This window comes from Wyeomyia smithii, chromosome 1, assembly GCF_029784165.1.
Source record: "Wyeomyia smithii strain HCP4-BCI-WySm-NY-G18 chromosome 1, ASM2978416v1, whole genome shotgun sequence".
Taxonomy (NCBI): domain Eukaryota; kingdom Metazoa; phylum Arthropoda; class Insecta; order Diptera; family Culicidae; genus Wyeomyia; species Wyeomyia smithii.
In genome coordinates, this window is record NC_073694.1 from 75,073,954 (window position 1) to 75,083,068 (window position 9,115).

The 9,115-nt window shown below is 42.6% G+C and overlaps 1 long non-coding RNA gene across 1 annotated transcript; it reads left to right on the forward strand.

Annotated features, from left to right (window-relative positions):
- Positions 1-3,871: 3,871 nt before the first annotated feature.
- On the forward strand, positions 3,872-7,474 carry LOC129717966 (uncharacterized). The gene is made up of 3 exons (XR_008726779.1): positions 3,872-4,119; positions 6,914-7,087; positions 7,148-7,474. It is a non-coding gene; the product is annotated as an uncharacterized LOC129717966 (long non-coding RNA).
- The last annotated feature ends 1,641 nt before the right edge of the window (positions 7,475-9,115 follow it).

The window sequence follows — 9,115 nt, forward strand, 5'->3', positions numbered from 1 at the left end:
AATCCACCTTTGCGGCTACAGGCGTGACGTCAAGGCGATTCAGTCCACGTGTCGGTCTCTCTGTTGTCTGTGACGGTCAGGAGTCTCACTGAAACCCGAAGTAGTCTACTGGCGGAGGCGCATTCAGATTGCGGAGGTTTTGATGCAGTTTGAGCCGAATCCACTCCCGATATAGAGGAACCTTGTTACGTCAGCTTCCCGTTGGCGAATAGTCCCGACGGTTGTACCGGGGCACAAGGGAGGAGACTTCGCCTACATTGAGGATAGAGGGAGAGGACACCCCACCCGGGCATAGCCTGCAAACGACCAAGAAGGTTATTCCAACAATAAATAAGCTGTGAGTCAAATACGAATTAAGTTATTTAGTTAGATAAAGAGCGACCTGAGTTGCCCAGAGTGAGTTCTTAATTTTTGTAATTTGCATTCCGGGAATTTCCGAACCGAATAGTTTCCATCAGGATGGAGTGAAATATTTCAGAGACACGCGAAATTGAATTTGGACAGTGTGGTTTGTCCAGCTAGCGTATGAAGAACGACCCCGAGATCACTCACTACATTTAACCCGTGAGCGTAGCGAGGGAGGAAATTAGCCGGCGGGCGGTCTAGCACTGGGGTACTTTACCAAAAGGGGGTTATATTGGCTGGAGATAAAATTTAATTAGGACAAATAAATAAATAAATAACAATTAAATTAAATAAAACAAAATAAATAGAAAACAGAAAAGAAAACCTAACACTAACCTTCCGTCCTCCTCGCCGACTCCTCGCAATGGCGGGTTTGTCAAAGGAAGCCGTTGGCAGTGAATTATTTCGGCTACTCGCTGCTGGCGTGGCGATCCAGCACTCTCTGTAGCGGCTTTTTCCGCACTGACGGGGTATATTTCACTGGGGAGGGGGGGGGGGGGGTGCTAGGCACACGCACCGTTCGGTTTCTTCAACACGGCACTTCTCACAGCGTTTCTTATTTTTTTTCGCTCACCCACGCACACTTCACGCTCCACAGTGGGGCAGATTGGTCTGTAGGCGCGACAAAACCTCATAACTCCTTAACAGTTGTTTACACAGTGTTCATATCTTCGGCAATGTTGTTCACCATAAAAACATCTTCTTGAAAAATGTATTCAAGCAGCTTTAAGTTTTTTTTCTACAGATGGCGCTGACAATTATCTTTTGAATAAATGGTGCTAGCCATTTTGTTTCTTCGGGAAAGTTATTTATATCATCAATTGACATAAAGTTGTCGAACATATTACAACTGTAGGACTGACCGTTAACGAGATAAAATTATTTTCATTATTCATAAACCCAAAATTTCAGTAATGAATTATAACTGGAACTTAATTACATATGTTTCAATTTCAGATATATTCGAACTTTCGAGTCATCATGAAATGAATTATTGAAGGTTTGTAGTTGCCTTTGTATAGTTTTTTGCCAACCTATGATGTGTCATCATTTTTGAGAAACAATATAAAATATAATTTTAATGTTATTGTTTGTGACAAAGTATTTCAAATGGGAACATTGTTCAATTAAAGATTAGATGGTCCTGTTCCCTTTCTAAGAGCTCCTCTTGTTTAATTTTATACCATTTAACATGAATACTAAACGCTTACTTTTGTTTAAAACACTGTTCACCCAATAACAAACTGTTTCCTAGTGCTAATAATTATTTCCGAGGGGTCTTAATACTACTGGACGTCAGTTTCAAAAGACCTCCGAACACAATTATGGTCGTGTTGCATACACCGGCATTCAGCAAAGCCTATTGTAGGAAAAACATCGATACGGGCACTGCTGATTGACGATTTTTTATATGAATGGACATGAAAACAATCGTTGCGAAAACTCGAATTACTCGGTAAGTCGCAACTAGTAGCAGCTGATTTTTGGTTTAGTACTAGCCAATACCTTGTATTTTAGTACAATAATAGTGTCATAGCAGAACAACGTAGAACTTTATGTTTTTCATATTGCCGAAAATGAGGAAAAATTACAAAAAAAAACTTGTTTTACACACTATGCCTCCTACGAACCTATTTTCAACAAAACTGTCTTAATATCACATTACCTATTAGTTTATACTCTATTTTATGAGGATCATATGAGTTAGCTAATTATTTCCTAAGTAAGTACTGGAAAATATCTGAGAAATTTTTTTCTTCCATTTTACAAGCCTTGTAAATCCTCACTCTTACAATATTATAGCACATTTTCTAAATTATTTTTCAAAGTGAATTATCATGATTTCCAGTCGATAACATGTCTACTGCAAGTAGAAAATAAAATGAGGCCTGAAAACTTAATTTCATTATTTTTAGTTTTGTCGCGACTTTTCTTGGTTCTGCCCCACAGTGCGCTCCCGTCGCGATTCCTTTTCAGGCGGACCAAAAACGCGTCCTTTCTTGTTGGCGGTTCACTGCGATCTCCCCCGTAGCATAAAAAAATACCCAGCTTGACGTTTCTTCCCATCAAGCTTCCAACCAACACAACCGCGTTTGGCTTCTTCGCCGTTAATGCACTTTACTTTTCCGCCGCGGGAGGAGAAACGGGACCTAATTTTAACTAACCCGCGAGACAATTCACACCGATAATTTTAACCCTATCTACTAAAACACTTATCACAAACTGTTAAATAAAATCTAACTAGTAAACTACGAATTAAAATTAACATGCAGTGGCGAGTATGTTGCTTGCCACAACAAAAATCAAAACAAAACTCCTACACACTGACAAGCAACATATATTTACACGCTCGGCGTTTTTTACACAAATTTGTGTTAATTACAACCTAGGGTTGCAAACTCGCCCACACCGAGGAGAAAAAAAATGTCTACATTTTTTTTTACTAATCCTTAAATCCCTATCACCGATACAATAATAAATAACGAGTTAAAATTAATAAATAAAATAAATAAATAAATTAACATGCAAAATAAAATTAAACTACACTACAAACTCTTTCCACAATTCCCAATAAACATGTCACAATCAGGGATATGAATCGACGCGACATATTATAAATCGGTGCTTCGACTTCAAATCTGTCTACAGGTCAAAGCTGGGCCTTGCCAACGAGTGGCAACAGCTCATCATTCTCACATTCAGGTGTCAATGGGTAAACTAAGGTATCCATCCTTGACCACGACGAATCAGGTTCGGCATTCCGCCCCTAAAATTCTGCAAATCGCCTTAGGCCATTCACAGCGGAACGCGTGTTATTATCTTTTGATCCAGTTTCAGTATTCATACCAACACTACAATTACGGTTTCAATCTATTCCCAAATTTATCTTAAGTGAATCACACATCCATCAACATTTTGGCCCGCGCGGACAACACATTTGTAAAATCCCGCAAGCGGTCAAAATTAAGCTTACTCCCTCCAAATACTGAAACAACTGGACAACACAGGACGCTCAGGTTGATCTTTACCGCATCAAGAATGACTCGAAAAGAGTCGTTTGAGCAAGACCTTGGGACTATGGCTAGTTCGTTCTGATTCCTCTCGTAATCGGAAGAATGATCCTGACGCCAACACATTGAAATAAACGTAAAAACAGGTTAAAATTTGACAATTTATAATAATAAATAATTAAAATCGAATTAAAACATTATATTTCATGCGGTGTTGTGATTTTGATATGAAGTTAACGTGAAGATTTTGCTCAGTGTCTCCTCACTAAGCGCTACGCGCAACAACAGTGAGTGGGGTAACTTCACGCACTCCCTCACTGAGAAGTGTCACAAGGAACAGAATGGAAATGATTCCCTTGATGACGATACTCAGTCGGGAGGGGAAAAGAGAATGATAGAAAACAGTAAATAAAAACAAATCGGTCGCGACGTCGCGATTCGCCACGGACCGCGAATTTTATTCATTTTCGTCGATTTTGAGAGGGTTTTCGATCAGAAAACGCCCTCGGTCGTGAGTTTGAGTCCTTCCCCTGCAGAAGGAAGAGATTCCAACGTGAAAATCCCCGCTGAAGAGGGACAAAAAGTGTTTTTTTTATTCCCCAAAATGGAATAAGGAATATTCCCGTCGGTGGGATTGGTGTGGGGTTTATTTAATATTTTCCGGCCTTCAAGCGGCCAGTCTACCGTGTTTACAAGTGTCACGGTAAACAGAAAGTGGTGTCTGCTGCAACCGGAGCAGCCATAAGGAATTTTCGACGCTGGCAGTACAGGTGACCCGTACCCGAACAAAGGGATTCGACATCAACCTATGCCCCGGGGAAAGCGGACTACGCGGGTTTAATAAGATTCCAATCGAATGCCATCTGTCTAACTCGGCCCATACCTTGAACAGTTTTTCTGGACTCATCTTGTGCGGATAGCGGATTACTGGATCCTTACCTCGGAACTCCTCTTTTATTACAATCCTGTGCTCAGTCAAGGTGGTTGTGTTCAGTTTACCTGGAACAACGCCCTGGAAGAGAGACTTTACCTCATCCACCCGCTGCGCTTGTTCTGGAGTGAGTGTCGATACATTCGAGCACTCATTAGCCTCCAAAACGTGCATCTGACCAGGGTTAACCACAGCACATCCATGTAATTCTGGAGTAATTCCAAAGGTTCTCCAAAAATCCATCCCCAACAGACAATCCACACTCAAATTTTCGACGATGAGGGTACAAACGACTTTGGTCTTCTTTTCGAAGGTGAAAAGAAGATAACACTGGCCTTGAACAGGCATGATCTGACCACCAGCCGAGCGTAACTCGCATGGTTGATCTAAATCCTTCGAAGCGGTGGGGGAAATTCTCTGAAGAAGTCGCATGCTAATGATCGTGGCATTACTGCCACTGTCGAGCAGGGCTGCGAACTTCGAACCATGAACTTCAACCCAGGCAAATGGTCGATTATCCGAAAGCAGATTAAAACTGATCGTTTGTACGGAAAGCTGGTCGCAATAGTCCTCATCGCCGGCAGGTCGAAAATTTTGGAGCACTTCGGGAGGTATGACTAGCTGTTCGATGGTGCGCTGGTCGGATACCAATGGCGGCTTTAATTGGACCGAATCCCGTTTTTTAGGCAATAGGGACAATGGGAAGCTTCAAAACCCTTAAATCCACACAGCACACAGAAAATTCTCTTTGGTTTCTGACACTCTTCATGCTCGTGTCCGCGAGTTCCGCAGTTGTAACAGGAACCGAGATGCGGTGGGCGATGGTTTTCCACCAGGTAATGTAAAGAGATGACCGTTTTCTGTGACTGAGCGGATTTATTCTCGTTATCCGCTTTCCCATGGAGATTCTTATCCGGCTGGCCTCTCGAATCCTTTGGGAGATTCTGAGGTGGCTTAGTAGCCGGCTGTGAGGTTCTCGGGGCACTCTTATAGAATACTTTTGATTTGGCAAATCTCGCATTTCCCTGCTGCAGTTGGGTTGGCTTCGGACCACTGTAAGCCGGATTCTCAGAAACTGTAGCTACTTCCTTGGAACCACCAAATACTTTGGAGTAAATTGGGGTTCGTGAAGCATCGAGAGATTTGCCGACAGTCAGAAGCTCAGCAAGCGTATTCACCGGCCTCAAGATGAGATACTGTTTGTAATCTAGCTTAAGATTTCTCTTAAGCAGATCGAGTTTCTCACTTGGGGACAATGGCGTGGTCATAGCTCGGAAAATTGACTCCATTTCCAGGTAATACTGCTGGAAGGATTCATTTCGCTGCTGTCGCCGATGAGATGCTTTCATGCTCAACGTAGCGTCGAGCTCAGGGTGAACGAAATTCGCCCTCAACTCGCAAACTAAATGGTTCCAATTATACAACCGCTTTTGCGACCGCATAGCTCTATACCATGCCAAGGCATTGCCGGTGAATAGATGCATTGCTGAGTTGAATAACTCCTCTTCGGAAATCTGTTCGGACTCGGCATACTGGTGCACGGATTCCAAGAACTCATTCAGGCCCGTCCCTTCATCATTCCCAGCGTACTTGTTGATTTTCCAATCGGCTACGCGTTGGAAACGACGGTAATACGCCGCAGGCTCGATCGAACCTACGCTACCATAACTGTTATGATAGTTGTAGTTCGGGAGCGGAGATTGTTTGAAATAACTGGAATGGGGATGATGAATAGACAGACCAGAATTCTTAGAAGTGCCCCTTTGATTCATCGGTTGTTGAACTACGGGAAGATCCTCTGGTTCGGGATCATCATCTTCATGATAGTTATCCATTTTGGGTGGAGGATCTTCACCAACAGGTTGTAAAATGGTTCTTTTGATGAATTGCTGTAATCCCGAAACAGTTTCCCGTAGCTCTTTCACCTCTTGTTTCGTTTGATGGAGATCTGCAGCAATCTTTGTAAAGGCGGTCATTTCATGGCCCAGGACCTCTACGGATCGTTGAAGAGAACTAACACGCGCATCGTTGTGAGTCTCATTCTTGGCCATTTGATCCTGCACACCCCGAATCTCCGCCCTTATTTCCAATAAGACACTCAACAGTTCTTGTCCGAATGCCCTGTCGCTGACATCATTATCATTTCTGGCCGGAGTGGGTTTCGGATCGGGATTTTGACCCGAAGAACTCTCCCCGGTTTTCCCATCCACATCTTCGTGGGAAGGAATGGGTGGAATAGGATTTTCACCGAAATGATAATCGTACAGCGCCATGACATCCAGGAAAATGTTTTCAATTTCCGTAAAAATCTCCCCAATGGCATATTTTTGCAAAAGTTGAAGTCGAAATCCTAAATGGAGCAGTCTGCTCCGATAAATCTCTTTGTTTGGGCACCTGTACTGTAGATCTTCCCTCATGGACTCAAACTTCCCACGACACAAAGCGATTTCTTCCTGAACATCTCCCTTAAATGACCGAACAGCTTCCGCTGTTTGTTCCATTTCGATGTTCAGTAATCCTCTCAAACGACGACGTCGCTGCGAACCCGATTTTTCACTCTCCGAAGGGATCACAACACCGCGGGAGATAAGTTCAAAATCGACCTCATCGGGATGCAAATGGTCAACACGCATTTGCAGATACGCTGCGTTGAATTCCTCAACGGACAGTACTCTGTCGGCCATGTTGGAAAATAAATGTATGATCCACAAAATCAAAACTGGGAGATGAATGAAACTTTGTAATTGTAGTGTATGGTATGAATACGGTAGGATTAGGTTCACTGTTTTTTAAATTTTAGGAACTTCGCAGCGAATGTCAACCTAAGTCGGTAATGGTCTCAAAACCCAAGAACAAAGTCACGCTGGAAAAGCAAGAAATCGTTCTGCAAAACAATAAAATGAAGCCTAACACCGACCTAAAATATAATGAAAACAACAATATACGAGAAAAAAACGCGACTATTGCGGAAAAAGTCCTCGCCACTGTGTTTATTCTATCCAAAACTAACTTTTGGTGAAAGTACCCCACGCTCGGGAGGAAAAATATTCCTTCAGAATATTTTTCCGAAAAAATTCTATTTCAGTTGGGCGCCAATTGTAAGTTATCGCTTACCACCCCAGCTTTTACGGGGCCGATTTACCCGGCAGACGGTGCAGCACTGGGGTACTTTACCAAAAATTCAATTAGGACAAATAAATAAATAAATAACAATTAAATTAAATAAAACAAAATAAATAGAAAACAGAAAAGAAAACCTAACACTTACCTTCCGTCCTCCTCGCAATGGCGGGTTTGACAAAGGAAGCCGTTGGCAGTGAATTATTTCGGCTACTCGCTGCTGGCGTGGCGATCCAGCACTCTCTGTAGCGGCTTTTTCCGCACTGACGGAGTATATTTCACGAGAGGGGGGGGGGCTCACACGCACCGTTCGGGTTTCTTCAACACGGCACTTCTCACAGCGTTTCTTAATTTTTTTCGCTCACACACGCACACTCCTCGCTCCCGTCGCGATTCCTTTTCAGGCGGACCAAAAAACGCGTCCTTTCTTGTTGGCGGTTCACTGCGATCTCCCCCGTAGCATGGAAAAACACCCAGCTTGACGCTTCTTCCCATCAAGCTTCCAACCAACACAACCGCGTTTGGCTTCTTCGCCATTATTGCACTTCACTTTTCCGCCGCGGGAGGAGAAACGGGACCTAATTTTAACTAACACGCGAGACAATTCACACCGATAATTTTAACCCTATCTACTAAAACACTTATCACAAACTAAACTACGAATTAAAATTAACATGCAGTGGCGAGTATGTTGCTTGCCACAACAACAAAAATCAAAACAAAACTCCTACACACTGACAAGCGTTGTTTTGCTTTCGTCTCGATTAGACGCAAATTGTTTATCTCCGTTTGAGTTCGCAAAATAACAATACACGAGTTACCGTACGGGTGTTTTTTTGTCGATTAGTTCTTGTGTTGCGCGATAACAATAGCCTGTTGTATATCGGCAGAAACATCTGCACACTGGTAGGGGCAGGCTACCCCGCCAGTGATTCGATACGCAGCTGATATATCAGCAAGAATAATTCTCCCGCACCGCTGTTACCCCGCTAGCAGCACGGACCACCATACGATCGAGCGAGTGGAAGTCAACTACAAGTGGCATCTACAAGGTCGCGTGTAAGATACGGCCACTGTGTCACAACACGAAGCTGGATCGTCATTGTTTGTTCTGCGGAGACACTCGATTAATCCAACTATCAGCCGTGAGGTCGTGACTTAGACGTTCGGTGAAGTATTACATTTAGAATTTTTACTATAATTATCAATATTATTACTATGTTATAATATTATTATTAATATAATTATTGATATTATTATTATTGTTATTATTATTATTATTACTACAATTATTATTATTATTATTATTACTATTGTTATTAGTGTTAGTATTACTGTCTTTTTTTTATTTGATCCATTGTAGATTGAAAAATTGTTTTTAAAATTTAATATCAACTACTTGAATCCCCCCCCCCCATATTCGAATATTTATCGTTTGTGTGCGGTAGAGCGTAACGCTCCCGCAAAATGAACGACATGCAGGTGCAACTTTTCCTGGAGGTGGAAACAAACGGGGAAGAAATTGAAATTTCTCCCATCAGCTCACCCCTACCTTCCCCTGTGCCCTCCCTTTTGCCAAGTCCTGTACCAAGAGTACCGGAAGTACGGGTAAAAGCTTACCCAGATGCCGCTGGCGGTCCCTACGTTG